This window comes from Mytilus californianus, unplaced genomic scaffold (assembly GCF_021869535.1).
Source record: "Mytilus californianus isolate M0D057914Y unplaced genomic scaffold, xbMytCali1.0.p SCAF_2, whole genome shotgun sequence".
Classification (NCBI taxonomy): domain Eukaryota; kingdom Metazoa; phylum Mollusca; class Bivalvia; order Mytilida; family Mytilidae; genus Mytilus; species Mytilus californianus.
Genome location: NW_026262668.1, coordinates 97,034,306 through 97,058,734, shown reverse-complemented (window position 1 = coordinate 97,058,734; position 24,429 = coordinate 97,034,306). Strand labels below are relative to the sequence as shown.

At 31.9% G+C, this 24,429-nt stretch overlaps 1 long non-coding RNA gene across 3 annotated transcripts; it reads right to left on the bottom strand.

Annotated features, from left to right (window-relative positions):
- Nucleotides 1-5,786: 5,786 nt before the first annotated feature.
- On the bottom strand, nucleotides 5,787-18,013 carry LOC127730502 (uncharacterized). Of its 3 annotated transcripts, none has more exons than XR_007995126.1 (4): nucleotides 17,997-18,013; nucleotides 8,004-8,226; nucleotides 7,520-7,592; nucleotides 5,787-6,028 (listed from the first exon to the last, which is right to left on the bottom strand). It is a non-coding gene; the product is annotated as an uncharacterized LOC127730502 (long non-coding RNA). The 3 variants fall into 3 exon arrangements; XR_007995125.1 differs by lacking the exon at nucleotides 17,997-18,013 and adding an exon at nucleotides 8,773-8,825; XR_007995124.1 differs by lacking the exon at nucleotides 17,997-18,013 and adding an exon at nucleotides 8,773-8,787 and having other exon boundaries at nucleotides 8,004-8,252.
- Between the last annotated feature and the right edge of the window lie 6,416 nt (nucleotides 18,014-24,429).

Genomic DNA, 24,429 nt, shown 5'->3' with positions numbered 1-24,429 from the left:
CAAAAAGTGAAACAGTAATATGTTCAGCTTATTATCGTTTAAAATGGTATATATTGAAAACTTAACGAGTACTTGCAATATTAACTTTTTTGAAAACAGTTTCATATTAAACAAAGTGTATTAAAACCGTCATATTGTCCGGAACGTATTGATTATAAATATAGAAAACGACCTTACCTTGTGAATCAAAATACAGAATAATCTATTGGAGGAAGGTTGGGTTTAAATATATGTACGACAAATAATCACTGAATTTTGTAATTTGACATCACCGTCTGTAAACTATGCAAGGAACGGTACACCGTCTGTAAACTATGCAAGTAACGGTAATACCGACATAATCAAAGAACAAGTTCCGTTTAAATCGGTGTCACGTTACATGTTGTCCGTCAGCGAGAAATTTATAAAAAAGAAAAAAAAATGAAAATAGTTTAGAAACTTATGAAAACAGAACATTCGATGATTCAAAGTTTTTATAGAGAAATCATATGTTGACCAGAGAAAAAAAAAAATAAATAAGCTTCGTTAGAATGGATTTTGTTTGGTATAACTAATGCCCTTAAAAAAAGCCCTTGAAATTTAGTTGATTACTAGCATCTAATACAGAAATTTAATAAGATCACTTTCAATTAATCCTGGAAAATGTTCTATCATATCTACTTTTAAAATATAAATACTACTTCGATTCTAATAATTTGTTATTTGAATAAAAAATGTTAAGTATGAAATTTATGCGAAATTTGGCGCTTGCTTCTTTTATGTACAAACGGTTTCATTTATTGATCTTTCAACTTATTATATTAGAGCAATTTTAAAAAAGGGGACTATTAAGGTCCTCAGTATAAAAAAACCATTATGGCCAAAACATCAGGAGCATTTAATTCTTGTCATTTCAGAAATTAGTACATCTATATTTTTGTTTCTGTAATGACTTATTATAATAGTTAGTATTATCGTAACATAACTTTTTTACGAGCCTTTGTGACTTTATGGTTTCCTAGATATGAATACCAGTCTTTTTTTTTAGATTTGCGCCAACATTCTACAAGCTTTATGAAAACGGAGTTTTAATATATGTACAGAACGTCTGTGTTACAGATACTCGTAGATATCTACAATTTGTCATAGTCTTTTCTCGTCTTTTTCCCTATTTCATGCACATCATGGAGAACGACGTATACATAAATTCATATATCACGTGATTAGTACAGGTAGTGAACAAAGAAATGTGTAGTCAATTTGTCTTACAGCTTTGTTTTCCGTAGTCCACTGGTATCTATAGACTGTGGACCTAATGAGTTTTGGTAGAATTGAGATAGAAGAGTAAAAACTAAGGAAGTATTCGGATTTTGTAAAAACAGAGGTTTTGAAAAAGCAAAGCAGGAACTTCGTTAAAAGATGTGCATTCAAAAAAACAAAATATTATGTTTCTAATAGTACACTAAAGTTTTATGAGGGAAGTCTATTTCTAACAGGACATCATTACCTTTATACTAGTATCACACAAATTATTTACTGAGACTGGATGTTCAAATTTGTCCTATTTAAGTGTCATAATTTCTACCATATTCGTACTACACATTTTAATTTCAGTTTTGTACTTTTATTGTGTAGTACCATTTATGTACATATTACTTTTTCATTTTAGTATTCGAAACTTACATTATGCAATGTATAATTTCACAATTTTTTTTATCGCACTTACCTTCATTTGTGATGCCTCAAGAAAAAGCCTTTAAACTGAGGAACATACACTTTGTGAAAATCCAAATGAAAACATCTGTCTGTTTGATAATTAGTTGTATTATTTTTAAGAATAGTATTGAAATATGAACAATTGTATTTTCATATTGTATACATGCGAAATTCAAAGTGAAAGTTAATCATGAAGGTATTTTGTCCTCTGTATATTTCTAGTGTGCTTATAAACATTTACTATGTATCAAAATTTCACGGCAAAATCAATGTACGATCAATTCTGTATCGTATGTTTTAAAGTTATACCATACCATAAATGTAAAATGTTTGGACAGAGATGACGGAAAATACCATGGTTTACATTACAACGATCCTTATATAAAGTATTTAAGAAAACAGTGATTTTCAGGTAATGACAAAGCCACGAGAGCTCTGCAAAACCACGTACAAATGAATATATCAGAAATAATGAAAGCAATGAAGGTATTCACAAAATGTTGCTAGTCTTAAGGAAGCGATTTAAATTTGTTTATCATTTTTACTATTCAATTCATGATTATTATATCAATTATAAAAGTAATCAAAGTACTGAACATCGGATGACCGCAAGTTCTTGTGGATGGTCAAAAGCACTTGTCACAGAAAAAAATCACATCTCTATGCCTGAAACTGAAGGTAATGTACAGAGATATTTTTTTTCTATGACAATTTCGTGCGTGGATGATGAATAAATGACGGGAAATTCAACCTCACCGTAATAACTATTATTTTGTAGTGATACAAATAAGTATACACTGGTTTGTTGTTATATATTATATTAATATAACAGTTACATCATACATCTATATATAATTTTCATCCATTTGTATATCATTCTATTCTACTATTCTAATAATAGTGCAGTGCAAGTACATGCTGGACACTCTTCTGTAAAAATTCGATTTTTCTAAAAGATTGGATATGAGTAGGCATTCATATTTTCCAACAAAAAAACAATCTTCCATGCAGAGTTACCGGTCCTTGCCGGATTGTCGCAAAACGTTCTTGAGATATTCTTCCGCATGCTTCAACACAATTTTTCGGTACGTGTGCATAGATATTATCAATGATTTTTTACTTATATATATATATATATCTAACGACAAAACATTTTCATATTATTAATTTATGTTCTAAACAAAAATATTTTTATCAGTATTCATTGAAGAGATATATTTATAACAAACGATAAGGAATGTTATTTTGCACTCGTTAATATCCGCGTATTTATCATGTTTATAGATCAGTTAAAAACCCAAAACGAATGTTACGCAATGGAAATCTAGGCGATAGCAATACATCGGAATGCCCTCAGTCATGGTCATCGCGATGTAAAAATTGACATATTCAACCAGAGACATATAATATATGTCTCTGATTCAACTGATGCCCTCGAGGTGTACTTCGTCTATATATTGGTTACTTTGTGTGAAGATTTATATATATATATATCAACAGGAATTAAATAAAAAGGAAATTGACAGACATTAAATTTGAAAGGAAAATTCTTTGAAATAGCTTATATTTAATGTTGAAGAATATATACTAAATTCGAAATTTTCATTCAATGCAACCCAGTGCAAATCCGCAAATACTTAGTTTCAGATTTGGTTTATCATTCAGCTCTAGGCCGGTAAGATTTTAACAATTGTGTTTAATGAATTTTGGTTATTCATCAACATATGTAAGGTGCCTCTTGAAGAAAACACGCAAAAGAATACATTTTACTAACTTTTATTTATTTTTTCATTAATTATAGTTAAAAAAAGACACGCTTTTAGCCTGGGCACATAATTCAACCCATATATAATGACCTGTACTGATTTTATATGAAACCTTATATTGTTAGCAAAATTTAAATTTGTTCAGCAAATTACTGAAATTGCTAATTCTCCCATTATCAAAGGGTATGGTCAATGAAAAAGAACTAATCATTGTGAAAACTGAAAAAAGAAACAGCCATGTACTGAATAAATAAAATTAGCCATGCCTAGGATATAAACTTGCGTTATCCACATAAACTCTTCTTCTTATCTCACCTGACCCAAAGGGCTAGTGTGAGCGTTTGCCATCACAGGGCGTCTGCTGTCCGTCGTCCGATAAATTGTACAAAATATGTTCCACTTAAACTACTTGGCCAGATAGAAACAAAATTTGGATACAGTCATCCTAATGACATTTAGTGTAAACAATATGTCCGTTGATCCCACCTGCCAACCAACATGGCTGCCAAGGCTATCAGATATGTTCTTATTGCATGGTACCGATTTTTAGCAAAAATACCAGATGAGCAATACCGGGTCCTTGTAGTCTCTAGTAATATGTCGCAAATATGTCTCCCCATTTCCTTCATCATATTTTTGTAACTTGTGTAATAAACCAGTTGAAGATAGACATTCTCAAGTCTGGCAAGTGAAATATTCAAAATAAAGAAAGAGTGGTAAATCTTGACGAAATGTCAAATGACGCGTTTTTCCTAAATGACCCAATTCAACCGGGGCATTCACAAAACGAAAATTGGATATACGATGGCTGATCAAAGTGGGTTATTATGCATTCTATAAAACTTTTATTATTCCATTAGTTCGAGCTTAAAAGCTGTTTTTTAAGGGGGAGTTGAGTGCTGAAAATTGAGTGTACTGCAGAGGTCAATTCAGCCGATTGCACTGTATTAATGCGTACTATGTAATACTAGAGGAAAAACCTCAAATTGAAAGAGATATAGTTTAGATTGTGCAGGTTGTTCATGCATTATCAAATGCGTTTATTTACAATTGCTAGGCGTATAGGACAAATATTCATACTAGTACTTAGTTGAAAATAAGTATCAGAGGTGTTTTACCGTTATTTATCCTGAAAACTACACCAATCCAGATCCTTTTGTATTTCGTATAATTCTCGGGGTGGGGAAAGAGGCAAGTCGATCCATTTGTGGAAGGTGTGAGCAGCTGAGACATCCAGTAACCCACCATGTTCGTATATTTTGAGTATCAATGAAATACCCCATTATATATATTTTGAATATCAATAATATACCCCATCATATATATATTTTATAACAAATATATATATTTATAATTATCTTGATTTTGCTATTTCACGCAGGGATGATGGGGTAAATAGGTTCGAGAAATGTCCGATCCATTTTCGACATGGTTTTAATCGAATCTGTGAAAAAAATCGACGTCTGATTACTTACATATACTTACATTTAATCAGCAACCTTGCATATATTTCATCATAATTTCTCGAATTAAAAAAAAAATCGACGTCTGATTACTTACATATACTTACATTTAATCAGAACATTGCATATATTTCACCATAATTTCTCGAATTAAACAATTATAGCCTTTGTATGATGTTGATACGAGGTTATATCGACCTAAGAGAAGCATATTGACTGAGGACAAAGTCCGAGGTCGATATAACATCGCATTGACCTCAACCAAAGGCTACAATTGTTATATTATTAATCAACAACTATTGCAAGAATAATGTAAAATTGGGGATTTCTACAATATATTTTTAGTAACATGCTGTATGTCCTGTGCAAAAAGCTGTTTTTGACTTACGAAAAGCTAAACACTAATGTTTTGGCGTGCAAACTAAGTAAATACAAATGTACATGTGATCAAGTTTTAGCGAATCACAATTCCTTAAAAATATTCGATTAATAATATTATCATATATCGTAAACATAAAAAGTAGTGATAAACTATTCCAGCGACTCGTTCCTATTACACACTACATAGTTATTTAATCGATAATAACTATCAATTAACAAATTCGTATGATAATGTTGTCTCCCTTTTTCATCTATCCAGTTTTACAAATAATAAAGTATAGCAGGAAAATTGAATTTCCATGGTATAATTTTTCAAAAGGTCTTTTGAAAATCGCGTTCGGTGGTTGTTTGAATCATAAGAATATTTTATATACTGGTAAATTCATTCAAACTAAAATCAAGAAAAAATAAAGAATGACTCAGCTGTATTCTAAATATCTTGCACGAGTGACCTTTTGGTATAATAAATATACACACGATATCATTCATTCACATTTTTATTATGGTATTTATAAACATATAGTGTACAAATTGTTAACATAAACTACTGCACATCGGTTTTGACACATTAAATATTCAGTAAAACAATTGTTCTTTACACTTGCGAAAACACAAAATTGGAACCGGGAAACGTCGTATTTTCCGGATATGCAGGTCGAGCTGGCAACTGAAGTTATTCTCAAGTAACATCTAAGCTTAAGCTGAATATGTAGTGATCATGATCTGAAATAAAAATGTTAATGAAAGTCAAACAATGTTTGAGTCCTCCGTATCTGAAAAAGTGGAAAAAATAGTGTACATGTTTTATGTTTTAACAAAACTATTACCCTTCCGTCCCCTAAAATCGGCCATTACCCAAAATCGGTCACATATTAGAATCACGCTTTCACTGGATATTTGTTGTCAATAATGCCATTTCGTTGTATTTCATTTTGCTTGTTGATAAATATAAATGAGATTTTAGCAGTAAAGTATGAATACTTAAATTTTGTGTGAAAATTGTGTTCTAACTTACTTTTGACAGTCAATTGTTTCACGATCAAAAACACTGATGAACAACAATATATACAATTTTCAACTAGAACGTGATTGAAAAAAAATCATTCTCTTGGACTGCAAGTACATCACATGATTATTTTCCTGTTGACCGGTTTAAGGTTAAGAGTTTCGGGTGCCATTGCAAAACACAAATGAACGAAAAAGCTCAACTTGTCGATATTTCACTGGGAAAATTAATGAAGTTTCCGTAGTTTATTGCTTTTTTGGTGTCTTAAAGAAACTATCTGCTAGTCACAGCTTGATGAATGTGCTCCTTATAAGCACAAGAATTCCGAAAATGCTTTATATGATCTATTTATGGATGAAAGTAAAACCCCAAAGAAGATGTATATAATGAAAAAGAAGAAACCGAAGATCTCATCTTGTTCTTATTCTTTGATTTTACCATTATTGAGAAGGAGATGTTGTTAAGGTGCAATGAGACACTGGTTTGGGACAGGCATTCAAACAGGCTTATAACATGTTACTTTAACTATTCTTCCCTTAGTTTATTTATTTTGTATTTACATTGTATCATAGATCAAATTTATTTGTTCAGTGTATGTTCACTGTGTTAATATGTCTTTTGATTGAGTTAAGCCATTTCAATTGATATCTTATAGTGTGTCTTTCTATGTTGTGATGTTACACTATTGTTTCAGATAAGGGTGAAGGTTTGGTACCATTAAAACGTTTAAACCCGCTGCAATTGTTTGCACCTGTTCTAAGTCAGAAATCTGATGTACAGTAGTTGTCGTTTGTTGATGTGGTTCATAAGTGTTTCTCGTTTCTCTTTTTATATATAGATTAGACCGTTGGTTTTCCCGTTTGAATGGTTTTACACTACTAATTTTTGGGGCCCTTTATAGCTTGCTGTTCGGTGTGAGCCAAGGCTCCGTGTTGAAGACCGTACTTTGACCTATAATGGTTTACTTTTATACATTTTGACTTGGATGGAGAGTTGTCTCATTGGCACTCATACCACATCTTCTTATATCTATTGGTCATAGTATTATAGACTTCGAGCTTGGAACGGGCATTAAACCACTGCAATACAGACAGCTAGTTTCGGATAGGTAGTCACTGAAACACATGTTCTGGTAGACTGACTATTACGGTCTATTAAATATGATGACCATATGAAGGTTAAATATTTGTTTAACTATGTTTACTTACATATTTTAACCTAAGTTGTTCAAAGAATTTCCTGTAGCGTTAGTGAGGTCCAGGAGAAGCAAGAATCCGAACACTAAAACAGATTATATAGTATTTGATGTTGTTGTTTTAACAAACTATAATAATATATATTAATATTGAATATATAAACCTATACTATCAATCTTTAGTTATCAAACGATTTTTATGTATACAAATACCATTGAGAATACAATGGGGGGAACACTAAAAAAATATATAATATTTGATGTTGTTGTTTTAACAAACTATAATAATATATATAAATATTGAATATATAAGTCTATACTATCAATCTTTAGTTATCAAACGATTTTTATGTATACAAATACAATTGAGAATACAATGTTCTTAAAATTATTTTTGTTATGAAACAAATTGACAGAAAGAGAGCATGTTTATGATAACTGAAGGAGACGTACTTCTATGGTAATTAACGTATTTTTGTTTAAAAAAATAGACTTACAATAGTTAAGAAGTTTTGCTCCTTGGAGTTGAGCTGTGGCAGCGTTTCCATAGTTGTACAGTCCGGTCTGTTGTCTGTAGGCATTATATTGATTGTGGTAGTAAGCTGGGTATCCTGATTGGTATCCGGATTGGTATCCGTATTGCTGGGCCATGACGAAAGCAACAAGGCATGGGAGCAGGACAAGGAGGATAGACTTGTTCATTTTGATGGTATTTGGTGACTATAATTTAAGAAATACTGTTTACGCTGAAATTAGGACCAATTTATGATTATGACAACATAATATGTGATGAAAAAGTTGTTCTTGTGAAAATAAAGTTTTGCTTGAACCCTTAAATAGTAACACAATGTAACAAAATCGAAAGAAAAACAAATAATTAAAAAAAACAAATAAATAAATTAGCAACGACCAAAAAACTGTGTTCGACATACAAACTCCTGTTTGCACCTAATATCTATTTTTTTTTATATCATTGCAAGGAATTTTTATTTGTAACGATTATGGTAGCCTACAATAAACCTTGAAAATAAGATTCCATAAAAAAATATATAAAAAAATGGGATATTTATAATAAAAAAATGTCCTAAATGATGATTCCGATAGACGTTTTATATTTTCAGTAAGAAGTTTTGCAACCTTAAAAAGAAGGCATTCAAAAATTTGGAGAATATTGTTTTTACTTAGTACCGTTGTGAATTTTATATGACGCACACATGAAATATTTTGTTTGATACGGATGGGACATAATTTAGTTTTAAGACTCACCTGAGATATCTGATTGAGAGTGATCTGTTGGAAATAATTCTGAGTGTCTTTATATACTATCAAGCATTAAAATTTTGCAAGTTTACATCATGTACACAGGAAACACATACATGTATTATATAGATCGACAGTATATGTAAGTCCATGTAATATATACATGTAGTTGTGCTCTAGACAAGGAACTGATACTGAAAACACGTAAATTTTATATTTATTATTAACTGTTATAGATTTAGCAAGTATTAGATTAAATTCAGTCGATGTGTAAAAGTGAATTATCTTAATAGAAGAGGGTCAAACAGGACATTTTTCAAGCAAACACAACATTTATTCAAACGTTTGATTTTCTAGCATTTAGGAAAATATAACAAATATTTACTTGATTACAGCCACTCGAAGCCATCCATTACAATCACATAAACAATTTGAAGGTTCTCGCAAAAAAAAAAAATTGCGAACTGTCTTTGATGAGCATATACCCTATATATAAATTAAAATACGATGCATTTGGAAAGTCTTGAATAATTCTCGTCTTGACAGGCGATTCCTTCCATGTGCTCTCAGCATGTGACAGGATATTTTTGTGGATATTTAAAACGAGTGAAGAGAATATTTTCTGCAAGCATATTGCATAAAATTCATAAATCGGGTTTCGAATAGCCAGTTTTAAGTCCTCTTGTATCTATAGACATTAGACCTAATGATTTTTGGTAGAATTGAGAAAGAAAAAGAAAAAACTAAAGAAGTCTTTGGATTTTGTAAAAACAAAGTTTTGACAAAGCAAAGCAGTAACTTAATGAAAAGATTGTCAGTTCCAACAAGTGCATTATTTTATAATAAATATTGTGTTTCAAATATTACACCAAAGTTTTATAAAGGAAGCCTATTTCTAACAGGACATAATTACTTTTTTGTCACACAAATTTACTGAGACCGGATGTTAAAAATTGTCCTATTTTATTACAACAGTTTTTACCATATTTCTACAACACATTTTAATTTCAGTTTTGTAATTTATCGTGTAGTTCCATTTATGTACCTTTTTTTTGCAATACGCACCAGTTTAGCACTTTAAAATAATTGCATATTCAATGGAATTTCTATTCAGATTATGGTATTATATAAAACTACAAGAATAGTACTACGTTATGAAGCACAAGACAGCCACCTCAAATTTGTAGTACAAATCAAGTATTGTAAAATAATGGTACTACACAGTTCAGTTGTATTTTTTAGGTACATTTTCCGCTCTTTTATATTTTTAGTATTAAAAAATTACAATAGGCAATGTAAGATTTCACTGAATTTTTTTCGTATTTTACCCTCATATTTTGATGACTAACGGAAAAGCCTTTAAACTAAAGAACACTATGCAAAAAACCGTATGATAATATCTCTTTCAGTTTTTTTTTTTATTCTTTGATTTTTTTTTTCGGAAAAGTATTGGAATATGAATTTTTGTATTTTCATATTGTATATATATGCGAAACCTAAAGTGAAAAATATATCAAAAAGTAAACCATGAAGGTAACTATATTTGTCTCTGTATATTTTTAGTGTGCTGATTGAGTTTTTCTCCCCGATGGTCTCAGCAGCCCAGTAGTCAGCAATCTGTGTTGACGTAAATTATCATTGATCAGGTCATAATGATAAATTAACTGTTAACAAAACTATGAATTTTTCGAAATAATTAGAATTCTCTACCCCAGGAATAGACTACCTTAGCTGTATTTGACAAAACTTTTAGAAATTTTGGGTCCTCAATGCTCTTCAACTTCGTACTTTATTTGGCCCTTTTAACTTTTTTGATTCAAGTGTCACTAATGAGTCTTTTGTAGACAAAACGCGCGTCTGGCGTACAAAATTTCAATCCTAGTATCTATGTTGAGTTTATTTATAAACACTGGGTCGATGCCACTGCTGGTAGAGTTTTTCTCCCCGTGTTTATCAATGGCTCAGTAGTCAGCATTTCTGTGCTGACATGAATTATCACTGATATGGTCATATTTATAAATCAACTGTTTACAAAACTATGAATTTTTCGAAATTAAAAGGATTTTCTGCCCCAGGAATAGATTACCTTAGCTGCATTGGGCAAAACGTTTAGAAATTTTGGGTCCTCACTGCTCTTCAACTTCGTACTTTATTTAGCCTTTTTAAATTTTTTGATTCGAACGTTAACTGATGAGTCTTTTGTAGACAAAACGCGCGTCTGGCGTACAGAATTTCAATCCTGGTATCTTTGATAAGTTTTTTTTATAAACATTGACTTTGTATCAATATTTCAAGGCAAAATCAATATATTGTGTGCCATTAAAGTTATACCTTACAATACATGTAAAATGTTTGAACAGAGATGACGGAAAATAACATGGTTTCTACATTAGGAAATGTCTGTACCAAGTCAAAAATATGACAGTTGTTTTTTATTCGTTTGATATGTTTGAGCTTTTGATTTTGCCATTTTATAAAGGACCTTTCGTTTTGAATTTCTTTGGAGTTCAGTATTTTTGTTATTTTACTTTTTACTTTAAAACTAACGATTTGCAGCTAATGACAAATCCATGAAAGCAAAACCACATACAAATTGAATATATCAAAAAAATATGAAAGCAATGAAGGTATTCACAATTTAACTTATCCTTAGTATATCAAATATAAAAGTAAAATTGACATATTCAACAGATGCCCTCGAGCTGTACTTCGTCTATATATTGGTTACTTTGTGAAGATTTACATGTATTTATCAACAGGAATTAAATAAAAGCAGGAAATTTACGAAATTGAATTTAAAAACAAATATTTTTTCAAGCAACTTGAATTTAATGTTCAAGAATAAAATACCATATTAAAAATTTTCATAAAATGTAACCCTGTTCAAATCCGCAAATACTTAGATTTAGATTGGTTTTAATGTTCAACTCGAGGCTGGTAAGAGTTTGAAAATTACATTTATTCAGAAAATTTATCATAAAACAATACATAAAACACTTGAGAAAAATATCTAGGATTCAGAAACAAGCAAAGTTGCTTTTACTGATATTTTCAGATTATTGGTTATTTATCAGTATATTTATGGCGCCTATTGAGAAGAAAACACGCAATAGAATAGATTTTACTAACTTTTGCCTAGGATACAAACTTGCGTGATTCACACGCAATATTCCACTTAGCTCACCTGGCCATCTGAGCTTTTTTTTGGCATCACTGGTCGTCCGCAGTCCGTTAACTCTCACAAAAAAAAACATTTCCCTCTTAAATCACTTCAGCCAGATAGAAACCAAACTTGGCTACAATCATCCTTAGAATATTAAGTTTCAAAAATATGTCCGGTCATCCCACCTGCAAACCAACATGGCTGCCAAGGCTAAATTAGAAATTATGCGTAAAACGCGAGTATTATTGTCTATTATCTTGTAAACTGTTACATATAAGAAAATCTGTTAGGACTTACTGTCTATTTTATTATATCAAAACTGTAAGACAGCTTTTTTACATCTTTTACAGCTTTGAATGTACCTTCGGTATCTTTCGCCTCTCTCTTTAGGAGTTGTTGTCTTTAAAGGACAATTTTTCACCAATTTTGTGATTACCATTAAAACTAGAATTACAGATAAAGTGAAACTGTAAATAGCAAAATGATAAGCGGGACGAGATCTACAAATCAGTCAACTTGATCGAAATTGTCAGTCGACTTGTAAGAGTAATTGCCCTTAAATGACGAATTTTTATTCATTTTAGTGTTTTATGCGGAAACTAGAGTAGACAAGAAGAAACTATAAACAGCAAAAATAAAAACCAGGACAAATCTACAAATAAGTCAACGTTGCATTTAGGAGTTATTGCCCTTGGAAAACGAATTTTACCCATTTTTGTGTTTTAAGGAACTATAGTAGATAGTAGATAGTAGATAGAGATAGACTGTAAAAAGCATCTGCTGGACAAGTCAAATGGCTGAAATCGATATTCGACTCCTTTTGGGACTTATCGCCCTTTAAAAACGACTTCCAATCTATGTTTTTTTGTTTTTTCAAAGAAATTATTTTCTATAGTAGACCGTGCGAGACCCTAATGGGTAGTCAAGGTCACTAGCAGGACAATATCTGCTCAGAAGTCAACATGACCGAAATCGTCAGGAGCTATAACTCTTGAACGATGAATTTTACCCACCTTTTTTTTATTTTTGCAAAAAACAATCAGAAATATTCTTATTGCATGGTACCGATTCTTAGCCAAAATTCCAGGTGAGCGATACCAAATCCTTGGAACCTCTAGTTTTTATAAGTAGCGAATATGTCTCCCCATTTCATTCGTTATAATTATTCTGGTTAGCTTACCTGCGTAATTAACCAGTTGAGGACAAGTCAAAATGGGAGTATCCTCAACCTCTGGCAAGTTTAAAGAATTTTCAAAACGAGAAATGGTAAATATTGACAAAAGATCGCAAATACGAGATCTTCTAAATTGAAATCATGAATTTAATGGAATAATTTGACAAAAGCAATCTTTCACAAATATAATGTACCATGACGAGTTTTTCCCCAAATGACCAATGTCACCCGCAGCATTCATAAAACGAAAATTTGATATACGATAGCTGACCAAAGTTGTTTCTTATGCATTTCACTAGTTCGAGCTTAAAAGCTGTGATTTTTAGGTGATGTTGAGAGTTGAAAACTGAGTGTACTGCCGAGGTCAATTCAGTCGTTTGAACTGTATTAATGAGTAACATATAATACTAGAGGAAAAACTCGTTCCTCAAACTGAAAGAGATATAGTTTAGAGTGTACAGGTTCGTGCATTATCAAATGTGTTTATTTACAAATGCTTGACGTTAAAAATATTCATACTAGGTACTTAGTTGAAAAGACATATCAGTTGTGTTTTATCGTTGTTTTTTCTGCAAACTTACCCATCTAGTACCTTTTGCATTTCGTATAATCCACGGGAATGGAGGGGCATGACGATCCTTTTGTGGTAGGGGTGGGCAGCTGAGACATTCATTAACCCATGTTTAAATTTCAAATATGAAAAGTATACCTTATCATATATATTTTAGAACAAAAATATAATATAATATAACAAATATATAAGTGCCTAAGAATGTAACTTTAACACACTAATGAGTGTTATAAAATTAGTTGTTATATTTTATATTATTCACGCAATATTTTGCTAAACAAATTAGCTTCATCAGGCGCGTGCAGCCATCCAGGTAAAAGTTAGAGGCTATATATATATATAGCTATCTTGATTACGCTTTTTCACGGAGAGATAAATAGATTTGAGAAATATGTAATACATTTTTGACAGCGGGTTTAATCAAATCTGTGAAAAAAATCAACGTCTGATAACTTTCATATACTTATGATTTATTCACCAACCTTGCATATATTTCATCATAGCATATATTTCATCATAATTTTTCGACCTTATCATTTGTCATAAACCTGAAAAATACTGATGACCTATTTTAGGGGTTCGTCCCTACCACACATTTCTAGTAAGCGCCCCTCTAATTGTAATCGATGATAACGGACAACTAACAAATTCGTAAGATTTTCGATACCTAATGTTATAATTAATGTTGAAAATCGCATTCGTTGGTTTATATACTGGTAAATTCATTCAAATTAAAATTAAGAAAAAATACAAATATGACTCAGCTGTAATCTTAAATACCTTGCGCGAGTTACATATATATACACACACGAAGTCTTTAATACATATTTTTATTTTAGTATTTATGAAAATAAATTGTACAAGATGTAAACATAAACTACTGCACATCGGTTTTGACACACTAAATATTCAATAAAACTATTGTTCTTCACACTTGCGAAAACACAAAATTAGAACCGGGTATCGTCGTATTTTCCGGATATGCAGGTCGAGCTGTCAACTGAAGTTATCCTCAAGTAACATCTACGCTTAAGCTGAATATGTATGGATCATCATCTGAAATAAAAACATTGATGAAGTTAAAACAATGCGTGATAGAAAAACAACATATGGGTCCTATCTGAAGACGATGAAAAATTGTGTATTATGTTGGAACAAAATTATTGTCCCTCCGTCCCCTAAAATCGATCATTCCTAAAAATCGGTCACCTATTAGAATCACGCTTTCACTGGATATTTCTTTGTCGATAATGCAATCTAGTCGTATTTCCCGGTACAGAAACAGAAGTCTTCTTTTCGATTGGCTTGTAGATAAATATTAAGGAGATTTAAGCAGTCAAGTATAAGTTCTTATTTGTTTGTAAAAATGTGATTTTGTTAGTTCCTTTTTAACTTACTTTTGAGAGCCAATTATTTCACGATAAAAAATACTGATGAACAACAATATAGATACAATTTCCAAATAAAACGTGGTCGGAAAAAAATCATTCTCTTGGACGACAAGTGCGTCACGTGGTCATTTTCCTGTTGACCGGTTTAAGGCTAAGTGTTTCGGGTGCCATTGCAAGACACAATTTCAAAGGAATGAAAAAGCGCAACGTGTCGATATTTCACTGTGAAAATTAAAGAAATTTCCGTGGTTTATTTCTTTTTGGGTGTCTTAAAGAAATTATCTGATAATCACGGCGGTGAATGTACTTACAATCACAAGAATTCCGAAAAAGCTTTATGTGACCGATTTATGAATAAGAGTAAAACCCCAAAGAAGATGTATATAATGAAAAAGAAGAAACCGAAGAAGAAGATGGTGTATACTTAGTAATTGCCAATAAGACAACTCTCCACCAGTGACCAAATGACGTAGAAGGTAACAACTATAGGTCATCGTACGGCCTTCAACAATGAGCAAAACCCATACCGCATAGTAAACTTTAAAAGGCCCCGAAATGACAAATATAAAACAATACAAAGTTATTTTAAGTTATGATTTTACAATTAATGAAAAGGAGATGTGTTTCAGGTACAAATGAGCCACTGATTTGGGACAGCCATTCAAACAGTGGCTTGGGAAAAGTATTACAGACTTCGAGCTTGGAACGGACATTAAACCACTGCAATACAGACACCTGGTTTCGGACAGGTTGTTAGTCACTGGAACATACATGTACTAGTAGACTGAACTTTAGCGTCTATTAAATATGAAGACACTATGAAAGGTAAATACTTGTTGAATTATGTTTACTTACAGATTTTAACCTAAGTTGTTCAATGAATTTCCTGTGGCGTTTGTGAAGTCCAGGAGAAGCAAGAATCCGAACACTGAAAAACAGATTATATACTATTTGATCATTGAATATAAATAATAATATATAACTATTGAATAAATAAGCCTTATACTACGGTACTAATCATTTGTTATCAGATTATTTAAGTATACAAAATTGAGAATACAATGTACTTCAATTGATTTTTTTGTAATGAAACAAAGTACGTTCACGAAGGGTTAAATTGGCCCTAAGAATTTGATGTTCTTTTGATTAGGCCAAAATACTACAAATTTCACATAGAAATAGTTGTGAAGCTATTAATCAATAAATGAAGTTTCCGTGGTTTATTTCTTTTTGGTTGTCTTAAAGAAATTATCTGATAATCACGGCGGTGAATGTGCTCCTTACAATCACAAGAATTCCGAAAAGCTTTATGTGACCGATTTATGAATAAGAGTAAAACCCCAAAGAATATGTATATAATGAAAAAGAAGAAACAAAAGAAGAAGATGTGGTATAATTGCCAATGAGACAATTCTCCACCAGAGACCAAATGACATAGAAGTTAACAACTATAGGTCATCGTACGGCCTTCAACAATGAGCAAAACCCATACCGCATAGTAATCTTTAAAAGGCCCCGAAATGACAAATGTAAAACAATTCAAAGTTATTTTAAGTTTTGATTTTACAATTAATCTATGATATTGGATCAATACAAAATAACTTCTTTTTGGCACATCACATTAAAAATGACGAAGAAATGACCCCTCAAGTATGCATTATTTGTGTTGTAGCGTCAGATTTGGTCGAATTTTCAATAATTTTTAACAGATTTTAACATAATTTATTTTGGCCGCCCCCCCTGATCCAGAAAGTTTTTGTGTCTAGGGATTCAATATTATCATTGGTAACTTTTGGCTACAGAACATTTTGGACCCTAGGTTGCGGCCAAGGGTTTCCTCAAGCTTATAGGTCTGAAAAATACACAAAATCATCGATTTTTTACAATATATCCAGATGTGCTGACTTTGAAGCATAGAATGCACTCAAATGAAGAGATTTCTTTAACCTAGTAGTAAGGCTTTTTGAAATAGATCCATTTAAGAACCAAATTATGGCCACTTTGATATTTCATAACAAAATTGAATTTCAAGGCCATATTTGTCCTAAAGATAACATAGAAAGAGAGAATGTTTTTGATAACTAAAGGAGATGCACGTTTTTTTTTACGAAAGTAGACTTACAGTAATTAAGAAGTTTTGCTCCTTGGAGTTGGGCTGTGGCAGCGTTTCCATAGTTGTACAGTCCGGTCTGTTGTCTGTAGGCATTATATTGATTCTGGTAGTAAGCTGGGTATCCTGATTGGTATCCAGATTGGTATCCGTATTGCTGGGCCATGACGAAAGCAACAAGGCATGGGAGCAGGACAAGGATGACGGATTTGTTCATTTTGATGGTATTTGGTTACTATAATTTAAGAAATATTTTTAACACTGGAATTTGACCAATTAATGTGAAGGTCAATTACGGTTGGTTTTAAACGACTTGTTTTGTCAAAATATCTATAAAATTTATATGACAATATAATGTGTGTTGAGAAAGTGATTCTTGCGAAAAAAGTTTTGTTTGAACCCTCAAATAATAACACAATGTAACAAAACTGAAATAAATAAACAAACAATCAACAACCAAAGAAATCTGTGTGTTCTCATACATACTTTTTTTCGCACTAAGTATATCAATGTTTTGTACTATTTTAAAGAATCTTTATTGTTAAGGATTTTGTTAGCCTACAACAATCCCTTAAAATAAAGATTCCTTGAAAATAATATAAAATCATTTGAGATTTCTTACAATAATAACAAAATGCTGTAAATGATGCTTCCGATAGACGTCATAATATTATCAGTAAGAAGTTTTGAAACCATAGAAAAAAGTCAAGTAAAAATTTGAAAAATTATGTTTACCTTAATATCGCTGTGAATTTTATATTAAACATAGATGAAATATTTTGTTTGATACGGATGGAACATAATGTAGCTATAAGACTCACCTGAGATATCTGATTGAGAGTTATCTGTTGGAAACAATTCTGAGTGTCTTTATATACTACCAAGCATTAAAATTTTGCAAGCTTACATCATATACATATAGGAAACACATACATGTATTATATAGATCGACAGTATATGTAAGTCCATGTAATATATACATGTACATGTAGTTGTTCACTAGACACGGAACTGGTTCTGTAAACACGTTTATTATTGACGGGTTAAGATTCCTCCGTGGGAATCAGTTCCAGATTTTCCTACCCACTGTTACAAACATTTTATGTATTGCTCCTCGGGATTCGGATCCCTCCTCGTTTTCGGATCAGGATACACGTTATGTAAAGAAACAAGTTGCTTTCTTTTAAAAAAGAAAAGCAATACGTGAACCCGAGCCCGCTGACTGGTCACCAAAAAATTGTTGTTGATTTTTTTTTGGGTTTTGATTTGAAATAATGACTGGGAATAGAATAAGGTAATGATGAGGTTAAAACATCTTTTTTGGAAATATGTAATTGCGTTTAGCACAAGTTAATTGAAAGAAAAATGTTGGATTTTAGTTGTGAATAGAAAAGTGTATATATACAGCTACTATTTGAATTTACCTTTTAAGGTTTGACTATTTTATTTATTACTTTGGTGTGTACATCATTTTTTTCTAAATCCAATTGCAAATCCCAGTTTCTGAAAAGGGATGTCTAATGCAAATTGCAAAAACCAATCGCAATATAAATTTAAGCACTCAGTTTGCTTCATAATATGGATGCATTTTATTTTATCTATTATATCTTCATATTTTGTTTCCTGGATGCCTTCAATTATTCTTATACTCGTTGTTGAAGCTGTCTGTACTCATGGTAGATGTTGTATAGATAAATTTAAAGTCCAATTTCCCTGTGAAGTAAAACCCTGTGGCATTCAACTTATAAGATGGTTTCGTATATTTTTATTGAGAGTAACACACCAGCTTCATTAGGACCTCTTATATACTGACATTTTTTTTGGTCTCATAAAACATCTCATATTTTAAGGATTTCTTGAAGTTGCTTAAATCAATCCAAATATTCTACAGGAAAATTTGGTTTTGAAGAATATTTCATTTTCAGAAGTCTTATGAATACCTGAACATAATCTCAAAAGATACCAAATTATATAAAAAGATATGTAGATATATAAAGATAACAGGATTAAATTGTTGTACGCCAGACGCGAGTTTAGTCTACAAAAGACTCATCAGTGACGTTCGAATAAAAAAAGTTAAAAAGGCCAAATAAAGTACGAAGTTGAAAGTCATTGTGGACACCAAATTTCGAAACAAAGGTTTTGTCGAATACATCTAAGGTAATCTATTCCTGGCGTAGAAAATCCTTATCAGTTCAAAAATGTCAAAGTTTATAAAAGGACAAGTCACTCAAAATAGAAAAGAAAAGATAAACAGCTAGAGGTCAGAATACCTTAAGTAATGATGACCATGCTTTAAAGTCACATGACAAGCTCTTACTGCCGTGTCCTGAATTTAGATAAGAAATGCGAAAATTCACATTCGCGAGTGAAATTAATATTTATGCATACACGTGGTTTTCTTGTGCAAGAAATAGTAAATAGAAAGCATACGCACTGATACTCTCGATAAGAATACGCACTTGCGTCATCACATATATTATTCTAGGTTCAAAACTAATGTTTAATAGTTGAATTCGGATGCAAAAATACCTATCTCAAGTGTTTTGACTCAGGATTCATTGCCCTTTAATCCGGAATTTGGGTGAACGTAAACCGATAGTGTGTCGTGTAAACAGGGTGATATGTATCAAGACGTGTGTAGGATAGCTGGTCAACACAATGAATACAATTTTCAAAATCGTACCATATTGCAAAGATTTAGATGCTATAAGGTTGAACTATATAAAACAAAAAAAGACAAAAAAACATACATTTTTGCTAATGAATCTTTTCCGAAAATTAAGAATATAATACCAATAAACACAAAGTATTTACTGCTGGACATTTTATTTATCAAATCAATCTCTTCTTAAAGTCTTACTTTTCACTTTATGAATATATTGCCGTACACAATTTAAGCAGAGACTTATAAAACCATAGTAATTAAATTTTTTTATGATTATTGTAAAAAATTAATTACAATTTTTGTGAGATGCAAGGGTTTAAAAACCTTGAGAATTGAAACCATGCACGTATTTTTTTCATTCACTACCTTTTAAAATTTAGATACTAACTTATGTGTATGCATCCCTGCTCATTGGTGCTCATATGTTGCATACAATTTTCATAAATGAATTCACTGTTCAAACCGGCGGGACATAATACACGTATAATTTTAATTATATTCTATTGAAGATAAATTTATATATGTTTTGTTATAAGGCAAATAGGTTCCAATATATAAATGATTTTTGACTGCAATTTAGTCTTTATTTTTTATTTTCCGATCTACAAATGAACTTTGATTGTTGAAATATACAATGTCACGTGGTAGCCTATTCATAGAGGGACCGTATCAAAGACATAGATAACTACCTGTATAAATGATCAAAAAATTTTGAGAGGTTCCGAGAATCTTGTTTCCGAAGATGTCCGAATGGCCAATAGAAGCTACCGAAACTCACCAATATAAAGGCGTGAATCCATCACGCAAAAATTAATATCATCTAATTACAACCAATCGAAATCAGTACAATTACATTAAAAATTTGAAGATTCTCGAAAAAGAAATGCGAACTGTCTTTGATGAAACGGACAACATATCCCCTTTGTATAAATTAGATATCGTGTGACAGGGGAACACATCTAAAAATGATTTAAAACAATTTTATAATTAAAATATGTAATATTATGAATACTTATTATAAAAGACGATGTAACCACTTGGGGCCTTTAATAGCATAGTATGCGGTATGGGTTTTGCTCATTGTTGAAGGCCGTATGGTGACCTAAAATTGCATCATAACTTCTATGTCATTTTGTGTCTGGTAGAGAGTTGTCTCATTGGCATTCATGACACAACTCTTTGTTTTTTTTTATATAGGTCTCATGACAAACATTACAAGTAATAAACGAATTCAACATCGAACAAGGTTTGCGCTTAATAATCTCTTAGCATTTTTTAGAATTGTAGATATCAATTATTACGCAAAATGTCCGAAATACTAAAGTGTAAAATATAATATTTTCAAAGTGTGTGATACAATGTAGTTTTTCACTCCATTTCATGAGCGAATGCGTATCATTATAGCTTACGTTGGTCTCATTGGCTGGTCTCTCATATCGATAAATCCGAAGATCAGAAATAAGGCATTTTCTAAAAACGAAATAATCTAATAGAGGACTGGTATTGATTTTACTAACTTGTCTAGTATTATCTTAACTCTACAATGACTTTTCTAGAATTTTCGTACATGGTTTCTTTTATCAGGGTATTTTTTTTTTCTCTTTTCCCCTTAAAATTTCTAAACGTTCTGGTGAGGAAAAAAGCGGAAGCATTGTGGAAGTAGGAATCATGACACGTGTAAAAGGTCATAATTTGATTGAAAATATACTATATGTATAGGTATAGTCTGTTTGAGTTCTAAAGGTCTTCAGAAATAAATGATCAAAAATCCGATATTTTAAAAAATGTGTTTCTTTTGCAATGTATATTTATCCATATAGTATAGTAATGTTAAATTTTTATCAACAAGGTAAGGGGAAGGGTTTGTAGCTCGTCAACAGGGTTAACACCGCCAGTTTGTGTATGTGCCCATCCCAAGTCTGGAGCATGTCATTCAGTTGTTATCGTTGGTTATTGTCTGTAACGCTGTTTTTCGTGAATAGCTTTATCATAAATCAGGACATGATTTTCCTTGTTTAAATTGTTTTACATTTTGAAATGTAATGTTTTACATTTTGAAATGTAAGAGCTGAGCTCTGGGATATAAAATCAGCTGCCAAATATGAAAAGTGAATTGTAAAAATTTATCAGACTTCGGTTTGTGTCATTTAAAGTTTATATCAAACATATCGTGACAGTATTCTGTTGATATTTTCATTCCTTGTAATTATTGTATATATCATCAATTGTGATACATATAGATTAGATTTTATCACTGTATCGAGTGTGATACGATATTTATCCACTCAAGACCGTTAAATTTTCAAATATAAAACGCGAGGCTCGCCGAACGTTTTAAATATTTAAAATTTAACTGTCGAGAGTGGATAAATATCGTATTGCACAAGATTTGGGTGGAATCTGTTTCTCTAATGATTTTTAAACGATATGCATACAAACTCAATCCTTCTTTTCAAATGATCTGCAGAAAGATATATTCTTTCTATGTGCCATCATCAGGCATGGCAGCCTTTTTTCATGACGCCACAATAGGAAATTCAGAGGAAAATTTGACGTACTAATCGAATGATTAACCAATGAAGAACTGAGATCAAACGAACCACACGTTGATCAAATAAAAATTAATCAACTGGTCAGGAAAAGGATAAATCGTGTAAGAATTACAGAAATTTGTTTATACTCGATTAAATATCATTTAAGGTATAGAACCACTAATTCAGGCCCGGTCGGAAAGAACATACAAGAAAGTAGTACATATTTTAAACAAAATAGTTCCTACGCATAGCTGTATCTTTGTCAATAGTGGGAATATTTGGGTAGTTTTAGTATCAAATGAAAGCTTGGGGACTTGGGATCACTGTAGAACCCTTGTTGAAAGTTTTATTTGAATAATAAAGAAGTATATGAAATTTTAATAGGAGGGCTCATTTGGCCTGTTGTTCAGATCAGAAGTTCCTGTTTTTGTACTATCAAACTTCCGGGAACCAGTACGCTCTAATATGCAATTAAAGGTATGTTGATTTTTTCAGCACAAGTCAGCATAAGGTATACAGTTTTGACATGAAATAACTGCCACTTTATTTGAACTTAAGACAAAGTAGCCATTTATGCTTGAAATTGCAGAATTTAACATAGAAAGCAATGGGGCAATGGATTAGTGGTTTTATACCTAAAGATTTTAGATAAACACACCAGAATAAAACAGCCTTTAAACAGTGACATTGACAAATCCAACCAATGGTCCCTAAGTGTAACTATACTAACTATACTTGGTGACTATGTTGAACGTATCTTTCCAATCGAACTTGAGATACAGATACAGTTAAGTCTGCCTCATATCTTGACTTACATCTAGAAATTGACAATGAGGTCGGTTGACAACAAAACTTTGCGACAAAAGAGATGATTTCAGCTTCCCATGCAGTTTGGAACTTTCCATTTCTACGTAGCAACATTCCAGCAGCGCCTGCATATGGAGTATATTTCTCCCAGTTGGTACGATATTCTAGGGCTTGTATTTCCTATCATGATTTACTTGATAGATGGTTGCTGCTCACAAGGAAGCTGTTAAACCAAGTGTTCCAAGTGGTGAAGTTGAAATCATCCCTTTGTAAGTTTTACGGACGCCATGACGAGTTGGTTGACCATTATGGAATATCCGTTTCACAGATGATTGCGGATATGTTCCTAATGCCGTAACTGCAATCCCGTCCCCCTTTTCCCGAATGTGACCTACCGAATTAGACTTATTACCGGGTTTGTACTAACATGAGCAACACAACGGGTGCCACATGTGGAGCAGGATCTGCTTACCCTTCCGGAGCACCTGAGATCTACCCCCCGTTTTTGGTGGGGTTCGTGTTGCTCAGTCTTTAGTTTTATATGTTGTGTTTAGTGTACTATTGTTTGTCTGTTGGTCTTTTTCATGGCGTTGTCAGTTTATTTTCGACTTATGAGTTTGAATGTTCCTCTGGTATCTTTCGCCTCTCTTATACGTACTTCGTTTATGTTGGTTACTTTATGAATTATTACCTTTCTTATTCATTATTGAAAACTAAAGATTAATCTCTTTTGGGGATATTTTGTATTTTTCAAAGTCTGACAGGGATGATTATCCCTTTTCTCTTTGTTTTTAGACAAAAGACCATTACAGGTACTTACAAGTTAGGTATACGACCTCGTTGGTCTTGTTGGATCCTGCTAGCACCTAGTGCAGTTGGTAGGTTCGATTCCCGGTTGGGTCAAAATTGAAACAAACATACTGAACTCCAAGGAAAATTCAAAACTGAAAGTCCTTTATCAAATGGCAAAATCAAAAACTCAAGCACATCCAACGAATGGAAACTATCATATTCCTGACTTGGTACAGGCATTTCCTTATGTAGAAAGTGATTGATTAAACCTGGTTTTATAGCTAGCTAAACCTCTCACTTGTATGACAATCGCATAGAAATCCATTATATTGACAACAATGTGTGAGCAAAACAAACAGACATAATAGGTAAAAATGTCAAAATTAAGACTTTAAAAATGGTATTTGCTGTTTCTCTGCTAAGCATGCATCAATTAAGAGAAAGACCGAAAAC